We start from the raw sequence: 11,313 nt of genomic DNA, 5'->3' as shown, positions 1-11,313 counted from the left end.
TTATTCATCGAAATAGACTATTTCGATGTTGGCTGCACGTGTAGATGTAGCCAAAAAGTCCTCCCCGGGACGTCCCTATGGCCAAGTAACCCAAAGGAGCAGCTGCCGCGCACGGAATCTTCTTCAACGCGGTGCAGAGTCCAGCCTCCGCAGAAGGAAGAGGACAGGACAGCTGAGTGGCAGTTTCCAGCTCAAGTTTGTGATTTCCAGACTGCAACCAACGCAGCGGCCAACACACTCGCTCTACTCCCCAGTCTTTCCAGAGCATGAGGGTTTTCCTACAACACTGACCATCCAGGCTAGAACGAATGCAGCAGACCACATCCACTTGGACTCATGTCCCCAGGTCACAGCTTCCTAGGCCAGAAGGGACCATTATGATCCCCCGGCCCAGGAGTGGGCAAAACATGGCCCATGGGCTGGATTCGGTTTGCCAAGCCTTTGGATCCAGCCAGTGGGAGTAGCAAGGATTGTGCAGGGGGTGGGAGCACTGCATGAAGTCTCTCCATCACCCTCAGCCCCGTGTGGCCCCAAGAGGCACGTGGCCCCAGGAGCCGGGGGCTGCCGCAGGAATGGAGCTTGCCTGAGAGTCCCCCTGGGCTGCTGGCTGGGAGCTGCCCAGGTAAGAGCCTGCAGGTCAGACCTTGGTCTGGAACCCCGTCCCCTCCCAAACCCCAGTTCACCAGCCAAACCCCTCCCAAACCCCACCCACCCTGGTCACGACCACCTGCCAGATGCTGTATCACCTCCTACACCCCATCCCCAGGCCCAAATCCCCTCCTACATCCACACTGCCTCCCGGTCCCTGCACCCCAACCCTCTGCTCCAGCTCACATCCCCCTCCCTCCTTCACTCAAACTCCCCCTCTGACCCCACACCCTCTCCTGCCCCCTTCTGAACCCAGCTCCACTCCAAACCTCACACCTCCTCCATAGAATAGTTTGGTCCTCAACCACTTACCGAAACCTTGGAGCTCCCCCCGTCAAAAATAATTGCCCACCCCCAGTCTAGTCCGACCTCGTGGCTAACACAGGCCAGAGAACTCCCCTCAGCAAGATACCACGCTGCTGCTCAGCCCATCTGCTGCCTTCTTGCTCTCCAGACCCCGCCTTGAGAGGTGCTTATGCCGGGACATGCTGAAGAAGAGCTTCAACGACAATCGGTTTGGAAAAGTTCCGGTGACCTACGTCCCCTCTAAGGTGCCAGGCCGTGCCCCCGGAGAGATGCTGCTCCCTGGTCCCCAGTTCTGTGACAGCTCTGCACTGGGGCCAGTGGGGAAAGGGCCAGCTGCAGGAGGCCGACAAGGCTCCGTGAGCTGCTCCACCCTGAGCGTCAGCATCACACTCCCATTGGTCAGCTCCCATCCCATCCGCTGGCAGCTTTGGGGTGTTGTGGGGGGGAGTGCCATGCACACAACATGCCTCAGAGCCTCATGTCCCTGCCCCGAGGACAGGCAGAAGCCAGGCCCCACCCTGAACCCCACCCCCGAAACCCAGAGCCACCTCCTGCACCTCAAAGCCCCCTTTGCATCCTAAAACCCTATTCCCAGGCCTGTCCCAGACACTGGCCTCCTCCTGCACCCCCAGCCTGCAGCCCCCTCCTGCATCCCAACCCCCTCATCCCCACGCCAGAGCCCCCTCCTGCATCCCAACCCCCTCATCCCCAGCCCCACTCCAGAGCCCAAACCCTAAACCCCCTCCTGTACCAACTGCCTGCCCCCAGCCAGCAGCCAGCATTGCCCACACCTTGCTGCCCACTGGGTAGCGGTGACCCTAGGCATAGGCAGCTGCATGCTGCCTAGGGCACTACTAACAGTGGGGCACCTGGAGCCCCAGATTTAGCGGCACCCTCCACAGCTGGGTGACAACTCTTATCCGGTTTAACCAGCTGCCTCCGTGGCCTGCCAGACACAAGGGCAAAGCCGAACGCCCCACCGATTCCAGCCGTGAACCCAGCGCAGATCGGAAGAGAAGGATTCTGGCCTCGCAGACCTGCATCCTGCAGGCTACCTCAGCCAGAGGCATGAGCCAGCCCCGGGAGAGCCTGCCCCAGCCACGCCGGCAGGAGCCACGCACAGCTCATCTCAGGAGAATGACGCAGCTAGCCCATTTCGCAGTCCACGCAGCAGTCAAGCACCTGCTGGTTTTCCTAATGCCCCTTTTACAACAACAAGAATTAGTCCTGTTTCACTTGGGCAGCTGCTCGCTGGTTGGTTGGTTAGAGCCCCGTCAGGAGTTGGCCTAAAAGAGAGACCATCTGCTCATATTGTCTGTCTAGCTAAGCAGTCAAAGCAGCCAAGTGGCCTGTCAGCCAGGAATAAGCAAAATTCCCTTCCCATACGAGAACTCTCTGCTCGTAACGGTTATGCCAACGGTGTTTCCTACAGCATTAGATACTGAAAAACCTCAGAGACCTTCCCCGGTGAAATGCACAAGCTTTTCCCTGTGCCTATAAATAACAGGCTCTGAAGACCACATTGCATTACAGTATTTCCAGCATCCACTCTTGCCCACTGTCATGCCTGCAGGTGTGTGTGTGTAACGGGGCGGGGGCCATTTTTAGCATACCGTAAAGAAGAGACACAACGGCTCACAGTTCGGTTTATCAAAAGCCTTGGTGTGAGAGCAATAATACCTGGCAGAGCAGATGGCAGGTTTTGACTGGCAGGGTGCATGAAATATTTAAGTTCACAAATTGAAATATTTTATCCCAAGACTTTGCTTATAAAGATGCTGCCCACTCCTTTATCATTTAAAAAAAATCTACCGTGCGTCCATTGCATTATGTTAGCCCAGCAATCAGTGTTCCCTGTAAGCTGGGCACTTGGGCAACCTGCCCAGGAAAGATTCAGGTTCTGCCCAGCCGATTAGCAGAGCATCCACAGCCTCCCACCGCAGGCAGTAGGTGTTTCTATTGGTGGTGTACATCTGTGCATGCCTCGGTGCACATAACAAAATTTATTCTGCCCATGGATGGAAAAAATTAGAGGGAACCCTGCCAGCAGCTCACGTATATTAGAGAGGAAGGAGGGTTTCCGGCTAGGGCCGACAATCTGGCAGGCAGGAGCCCTGGGTTTCATTCCCAGCTGTGCCAATAATATCCCCTTTGACTTGAGATGCTTTGGCCTCTGTCCCCTTTTCCAACCCCAGTGATGGAGGAATACTATTTTCCAAGCTCACAGGAAGCTTGGAGGCTTATTTCATGGACGTTTAGAATGCACTTTGGTGAGATTGTGGAGAAATGCAAAGAGGTATTGGGGGGAGAAAAAAGGTCTCTCACACAAATGCCTCTGTACTGTATCACCCAATTTGTGCCTTCGACCCAAGGATGATTCTCCACTCAAATCAACCAGGCTTTCCTCAGAAACATCTTATGGGACAAGTCATGTGACATGGACATGTTATGATCTCTGTCCCCGCAAACCTTTCTAAACCAGCTCCATAAAACCTTCGCAGCAAGATAGGACGATAGAGAAAATGGAGTTTGACTAAATGTTTCACTGGACATTTGAAGTGTTCGTGCAGCTTGAAACTCAATCCCCTCAGGAGATGCCATGAAACTTTAAACGGATCACGTCCAAAAGTGTTAAGTTTGCATTGGTGGTGGCAGCTCTTGTCCTTTTACTTATAGAGCTGAATTACGGTTATCGCCCCAGAGCAACAAGTAATCTTTGGTTTCCAAGATGGGGAAATTGAGGCACGAAGCAGGAACCTGACTAGCCTGTGGTAACCAAGCAGGCTAGGTACAGAAGAACTCAAATCTCCTGAATCATAGAGCACTGCTCTATCTCCTGGGCCACATTGCCCAGTCTTACGGTTTCGCTCTTGGGTCCTCCAGCCGAGCAGAAAGGAGCGCTGCTGAGCTCTGCGAAACAAGCTTTTCAGCTTTTCCGTTTTAATTCGAAGATTCAAATCGCACCGCTGAGGAAGCTGCGTAAAAAGAAAACGTATTTGTTTTGGGATCCGAAGAGCCGATGAAACTCACGTGAACGACCAAACGCAGGCTCTCGGGAGCCAGATCAGATAGCTCAGACTTGGACAAGAGCAGACTTGTAGCTATAGCTTAAGCCCCTCCTCTTTCCAGCCGTCCAAGTGCCTTTATTTCTGCCCCCGAAACAGAGGCTGGAGATTTACGTTAGCTTGTGGGGGAAAGGAGCTGCACCTCCAAAGCTGCCTAATTATGCAAGTTTCAGCTGCTGTTATTAGACAGCCAGTTTTTCAATGACTCTCATTCTAGTGGCTTTTGCTGGAGCTTACTAATTTATAACGTATTCTCTTACCATTACACTCTGTGAACATACATTTCCCCCCCCACCATGCCCACCGCACCCTTTGCCAGGGGATCTCAAAGCACTTTGCAAATACAAACGCATGTAGTCCCATATCAGGCTGGTGACAGTGGCACAGTGGTCACCATTAAGAAGAGCTTTCGTCACCCACATAGTGGTATTTGAGATCTCACATATTTCCCCAGCAGTAAGAATCGGAAATAATGGCACACAGACATGGGATTACGTGGCGAGCAATAACTTTCTTATGGCGACTAACCTCAATAGTATTGTGGCCATTTTACAGAGAAACTGAGGCAGAGACAGGCTGATGGGGCTTGCCCAAAAATCGCAAAGGAAGTCCACAGAAGAGCCAGAAACAGAGTTAAGGTCTCACTCCTGGCCTTGTAGAACAGCCACGAGACTAGCCTGCCCCCATCCTTTCTGCATACCCATGAATCTGCTAATACACAAATTAAAAGAATGCCCTCTACACACTGCTGCACTTTACCACAGCATGATATAATACCTGCCCTCCAGCCTGAAACCCTAAATGTTTATAATGCCGCTGCTAAGCTCTTAATGTTAAATACAGTAGAACCCATTAGCAGGAACTACTACTACTACTACTACTACAACACACACACCTATAATCAGTTTACAGCTTGAGTGCTTAAAGGAAAGTGCACACAAACATGTTAGCTGCATCTCTCTGCACTTGCGACCTTTCTAAATGTTTTGCTGAGTCTATCTGATGAGCCAGCTGCTTCACGCAGCCTGTCTGAAGACAATTGAAGCTTTTTTCTTTCTTCTGCCGCATATTTAAAACTGAGTAAAAACAATTCAGGAAGCACAGATGCTTCCATGCACAAGCAGATTTTTTCTATTCACTGCTAGAACAAACATGCAAACCACGTGTGTGGACCCTCTCTGCCAACTGGCCCTGGTTTTCAGAAGAACAAGAGCCACCCCCAAGTACTGAGGAGCAAGCACAAAGTTTGTTACTCACTTCCAGACGATGGGATGAGGAAGTTGTATGTCTACACAGACCATTTCAACAGATCCCAGATTTAAACTGGCATCTCTCCCATCTAGAGGGGATCACCTCATCCAGGCAACGTGGGTCGGCAGCAGCCCCGAATTCCAGCACTAAACTCGCCTGTACTGAAGCAATAGCAAGTCACTGGCCGAAGAAAGAGGCAAGGTCTGAAGTTGAAGGGGAACGACATTCACATCCCCACTAGCAGGCAGACCCCTGGGTCAGACGCGAACTTCTAGGGGAGTCACGTTCCACTCTGGTAGCTCGCGCCAGGGAATGCGCAAGGTCAAAATGGGGAAGGAGAGTGGGGGGGAAATATCATCACTGTTTGGATTTTTCCTGCTGAGGGTCGTGACGAGACAGCGCCTTCTGAAGGCGAGCGGAGGGCTGGAACTCCCTTGCATTGCAGTGCCGTTGGAGGCCTGGATTCCAGGTTAGAACCAGCACCAGACTACCAGCGCACACTCAAATTCTACCTCCCGCGATACCCATGAAACTCAAAGGACCAGTGTCTTCATTGGCTGCCATGCTGGTCCGCCAGCATAAGCGAGTACAATTTCACCCTCAGATCACCGGACGTTTGTTGCGCCCAGCATGGGGCCTTCCAGCTACAGCTCCTCCCTCCCTACGCCCAGCTTCCTCCCCTCCTTAACCACCCAGGCCCTGCCTTGCGCACTGTGGGGAAAGGTCCCTGCACCTCAGGGGGTGCACTGACTTGCCACATCTTCCCAGGCTTGGCATTGGCCAGCAGCCCCCCTGCATGACCAGCCCTCATGGCGTTCCCAGCCCTCTCTTGGCAGGCTGGGAGGAAGACGCCTACAGCATGAAGCTCTGTTGTGCTTTCAAGTGCCCATTCAAGAGCACAAAAACGCCAGTCCCGCCCAGACCTGCAGCCATACCCAGCACAGCTCAGTGCCGCAGGGACCAGCGTAGGTGGAAGAGTTCACCTCAGTGCAGTTCCCAGTTCTTCACGCCTTGGGATTATCTCCAAAGCGTCTCTCACACCCTGCCTGCTCCTGTAACTTATACCCCTGAGGACACAGCTAATGAGGGAAGCAATGAGGTGACTCTGCTTGTCCACAGCCAGGCGACCCTTCTGGTAACCTCCACGCTTATCCCTCCCGAAGCCAGAGGGCTAGCCTCCAGCAACCACAACCTGAAACCTGCCTCCAGCACTCCAATATGCCCAGCGACAGGTGCAACGCTGCCAAGCTAAGTACACGCCAGCCACGCTCCAGAGCCTTAAAGCAGGCAGAGCACTGAACGGGGAAGGGGAGAAACACAACCGCGAGATGTTAAACAGCTTTGTCCTCTGCGTTCATTCAGTCTCACCTAAGGACTCCGGAGCAGCTCCCCAGCTGCACACATCATGGAGTGAGGCCCACTCACACCAGCTGAGGATCTGGCCTGTGGTTTACTCGTTATAACACAGAAGAAGGCCTCTCGTCTGTGGGTGCGCAGCCTCGTACACTCTCAGCAGAGAGGGCTGTGTTGTGCCTGACGATTCCAAGCAGATTGTCAGCACTTAATAGGAACAGTAAGAGATAAATAAACTCCATTTCCATGCAGTCTCTGCAGGATGGGAGCCCAGAATACAACTGGCACTATACTTGCGCCAGCACCCGGGGGAGGGGAGGGGAATGACTGTCATTCTCCAGCTACTGTACTTCAGCCCCCAACTTTTCCTCCCAGGTATCAGACTGAGGGCTTGTATTAATTAGCACCCGATACCGGGTGTGATGAAGCGAGCACCAGCGCAGACCCAGCTCTTCTCAGAGCAGGAATAATGAACAGATTCAGAAAAAGGTGCCTTGAGAGAGCACAAACACTAGACACTTAGCATCAAGCCCAAAATGCCTCGCAAGTTTCGGGGCTAGGGGGAAAGCCGTGTTAGTCAGTTTCAGAAAAAATAATGAGAAGTCCTGGGGCAAATTAAAGACTAACAAATTTATTAGGGCATAAGCTTTCGTGGGCCGCAGAAGCTGGTGAAGTGAGCTGCAGCCCACAAAAGCTTATGCCCTAATACATTTGTTAGTCGTTACGGCCCCCCAGGACTCCTCAAAATACATCACATCGCCCACACTTTTAACAGCTCTCCTCTCAAAGGAGATGCCTGCAGCAAGAAGCCCCTGAACGGATGATCAAAACAGCTAGCAGTCCCACATATCTCCTGTCAGGATTTGAAGGCTCATCAATTCAACAGCCAAGCTCTGAGCAAGCGGGAGCCCTCCATTTCACACTTCCTGCTGTATGCAGCGATCCGAGAGCCAAGATACTGACACAGGCAGGCAGCCTATCTCCCCAGCTTTCTCAGCTCTGCAATGCAGCTTTCTTAAATATTGAACAAGCCTGCAGCTGCTCTACCACCTGCCAGTGCCAATTATGAGGTAGTTTTTACATCGACAAACCCCAATGCCGATAATCTGGTTAAAGAGCTGGCTTTAAAGCCCCAGCGTTCAGCGAAAAACACCTGACACGGGCACATCGCCAGCAGATTTTTGGTTTTTCTAGCAACAGTCTGACAAACAAATACACCGAACTGCAACACAAGTTTTGGGCAGAATACTTTTGTCATCACCAAGGAAGAGATTTCAAACTCAAACAGATCCAAAGCCATCCTGTAGGAAGCAGGTGATTTTTAAACCACCCCAAGTCTGCGATCACGTCAGCCTGGGAGAGAGCGCAGCCATTGAGATCTCCTAGCCGAGGAGCAGAGTTTGAGATGGCGAAAGAAAACTCTGCAGAACTGGTCCGTAGATCCCCTTGCTGAGCTTCCTGCAGGACAGATGGGTCAAATTAACCCCAGTTGCCAATATTACACACTTGTGGGGCTGAGAAACCAAATAAAGTACCAGGAAGCTCACTTCTTCCAATATCTCCCCCCCCCCCCGCCCCCAGCCACAGCATTCTCCTAGTTTTTTTGCCAGCCACTTCAAAGTACTCTGAAAGAGCAGAAGTAGCTCTCGGCATGGCTGGCTATAGTGACATTTCTCCTTAGATTTACCGTCCAGACATGCTGCCTTGAGATGGGAATAGTTACGTCCATTCCACCAGCACACATACTCACCAGTTATCCGAGCCAAGGCTCTTCTAATCCACTGCTGAGTTTATGGACCCTAATTCGCCATTACGCCATTGTCTCCCAAGTCCATCCCCTAATCTAGTCAACAGGTATAATCTGTTGACAGCCTGCTTTAATTCAGCTGTGCGACTTCACTTGCCAGATGGCACTTCCCAGCTAAAAGTTTGCTTACCAGAGTCCATAGGACGGGGACTAACACCACCAGGTCCGCTGCCTAGAGGAAGCTGGGGCTGTAGGACTGTTCTGTAGAAACAGAACAGAAGGCTCAGTATAAACATCAGAGCAGACAAGACTACCAATGTAGCACATTTCCCCTGAGATGTCACACAGAAAAACCAACACAAGTTCCATACTGCCTAAACCTGCCCAAGTTAGAGGCTATTAGGCAACAGAGTCTGGCTTTTCAGAGTTGGGCCAAAACATCATTCTACCAGGTGTGGTGCTGGCACACGGTCTTCACAATCTTTTCCGTCACGTTCAAACCAACGTTCATTCTTGGGGAGATGTGCTGCCTGGCACTGTTGGTTTTATAGTGCAGGGGATCTTGTGCAAACGGCAAGATAGTTTTCCTCTACGCTGGCCTCTGATGGGAGTCAATTCTTGAGGCAGAGCTGCTCCCTCAGAACTAGGCAATGATTCGGGCCGAGATCCCCAAAGAAGAGTTTGCCCTGCACGCTGTTGGGGCCATTCCAGAACTGGTGTAAGCGACCATAACAAGTTATCTATCCATGGATGGTTTAACGATCAAGCTGCTCCCCTCCAAAAATTAGATTTGCAAAAGTAGTTTCCCTGCGGCACGTACACCGCATCGTGTATCTATTATCAATTCCTAGGCATGTAGAGCTGCCTAGCTTTCTCGAGGAAAACGAATGGAATGCAAAACTGAATCCCAACATACAGCACAAGCATGTCTTAACTAGAAGAGACATTTCAATGGTTTGTTGGGACAGGGGAAACGTAAACTGCAGAGCAACTGGTTTACAAACTCAAGTCAGGTTTTGCTGGCCCCACCCATCTGCAGCATGAATGACTTTTCTGCCCAGTAGCTAAGCGAGAAGAAGCAGCTACAAGCCAAGGAAGAGACTCAAGACTATTGAGGCTGTTGAATTTGAGCATCACCCCTGCGACCCTGCAGCTAAGGCTGTGAAAACCACTCCATTCTGACTCCTTCCCTTTCTAACTTCCTCAAATGAAAGAGCCGTTGAAGGGCAGCGGCTGTTCTCGACTTGCCTTCGCTCAGAGAGAAATCATTTTGGAAAGTTGAGGCTAAACAGGATAAGCAGCTTTTGGCGCTCGCTGCTGGAAAGAGCCGCGGCGAAGGGTGTTTTCTTTTACAAAAAGAGCCAACTATGTTCCAGTAGTCTGAGTTCAACTGGCATAGCCACCTCAAACCCAATTCAGTGGGGCCATGCCAATTTACGCCACATGAGCGTTGGGCTCCACGGGTCTAGCGTGAGTGCTTGACCTTTACAACACAGCAGAAATTCCCAGTTCAAGGGAAAACGCCTTTGCAGGGACAGCAATGCTCAGGCTCGCTGGTTAATTCTCAGCAGATGGCAGCATCCCGGAGTCATTTCCCAGACTCACTTCAACAGCGGTTTCTGTCCGTTAGACGGCGGGGGGGCGGGAGGGAAACAGCTTATAGACTCAGACAGTAATGCCAAAGGGACCGTCACGATCATGTAGCCTGACTTCCTGCACATCGTGAATCACAAAGCCTCACCCACGCATTTCTGTAATAGACCCTTCACCTCCGGCTTTGCGTGTGTTTCTGCAGTGCTAGGAGACTTAGCCACTGACCAGGCCATACGCTGTGCTAGGAGTGGTACAAACACAGAGCAAAACAAGACAGTTTTTGATTTACTGCATCCATCACCTCACTGCCGAGCCTGCCAACTAATCTGACAGCAGGACAGTTGTTTTTGGCAGACCATGATTTTAGGAAGGGGGAAGAGGACAGGCCAGCAGGGTTCCCTGTAAGCTGTGTGCTTGGGCAGACCCCCAGCAGAGGTTCAGGTACCGCCCAGCTAATTAGCAGAGCACCCATAGTGAGCTGTGTGTGTTTCTATTGGTGCTGTGCATCTGCACATGCCTCAGTGCACATAAAATTTATTCCACACGTTGGTGGACAAAAAAAATAGCAGAAAGATGGCTGACCAGCCAGGCTCATTTCACGTAGCTCCAGTCTTCGTGCACCCACTCGAGTTTCTCCATTTTAGGCCTTTCAGGGGGGTCCTGCCGTTCTTGGAAGTTTTTCAGTTCTTGAGTTTTTTTGCATTCGAGTTTTCATCACTACTGATACATGGCGCTTGGTCACAGAAGATGTAAAGAAACGGAGAGATCAAGGTGCCAGAGAGTTTGATTTTTCACACTAACCAAAGGAATCTTTAAGAACATAAGGGAAATAGTTACATATTCTTCTTTCTCCCCGTCCAGTAGTTAATGGGGGCTGGGGAGAGACCGAGGCCCATGCACTACTCAGGGTCCTGGCTCACAGACCCTGTAAATAGCAAATGTCTGCGGAGTGCCAATCCTGAAGGCTTCACTGATATTCTGCTTCCCCGGGCCACTTCCCCATGGGCTTGCACCATGCTGGCCCTCACCTCAGGGCTGCGTGTCAAAGTCCCGACGGCACCCTATGCTGGGGTCTGCAGCTCTTCCTACCAGCCTTGCTCCAGTCTTCAGCTACAGCCCGCAGGCTGCAATGAGCTCTCCACACTGATCTGTCCAAGGTCCTGCTGCTTTCTCAAGCAGCCACTCCCTCGGTCTACACAGCTTGAGCTCCAGAGAGGAGCTGCCTGGCTCGGGCCCAGCAGACTCTTTATTCTGGCTTGTCGGGTCCTGATTGGCTGCTTGCCCTGCAGCCACCTTAGCCCGTCTGGAGGACTTCTCTTGTGCTCTGTTCCTGGGGCGGAGCGTGGCAAG

The sequence above is a fragment of the Carettochelys insculpta genome, chromosome 18, assembly GCF_033958435.1.
Source record: "Carettochelys insculpta isolate YL-2023 chromosome 18, ASM3395843v1, whole genome shotgun sequence".
Taxonomy (NCBI): domain Eukaryota; kingdom Metazoa; phylum Chordata; order Testudines; family Carettochelyidae; genus Carettochelys; species Carettochelys insculpta.
The sequence above is the reverse complement of the archived record's forward strand: the minus strand, read 5'-3'. Positions refer to the sequence as shown.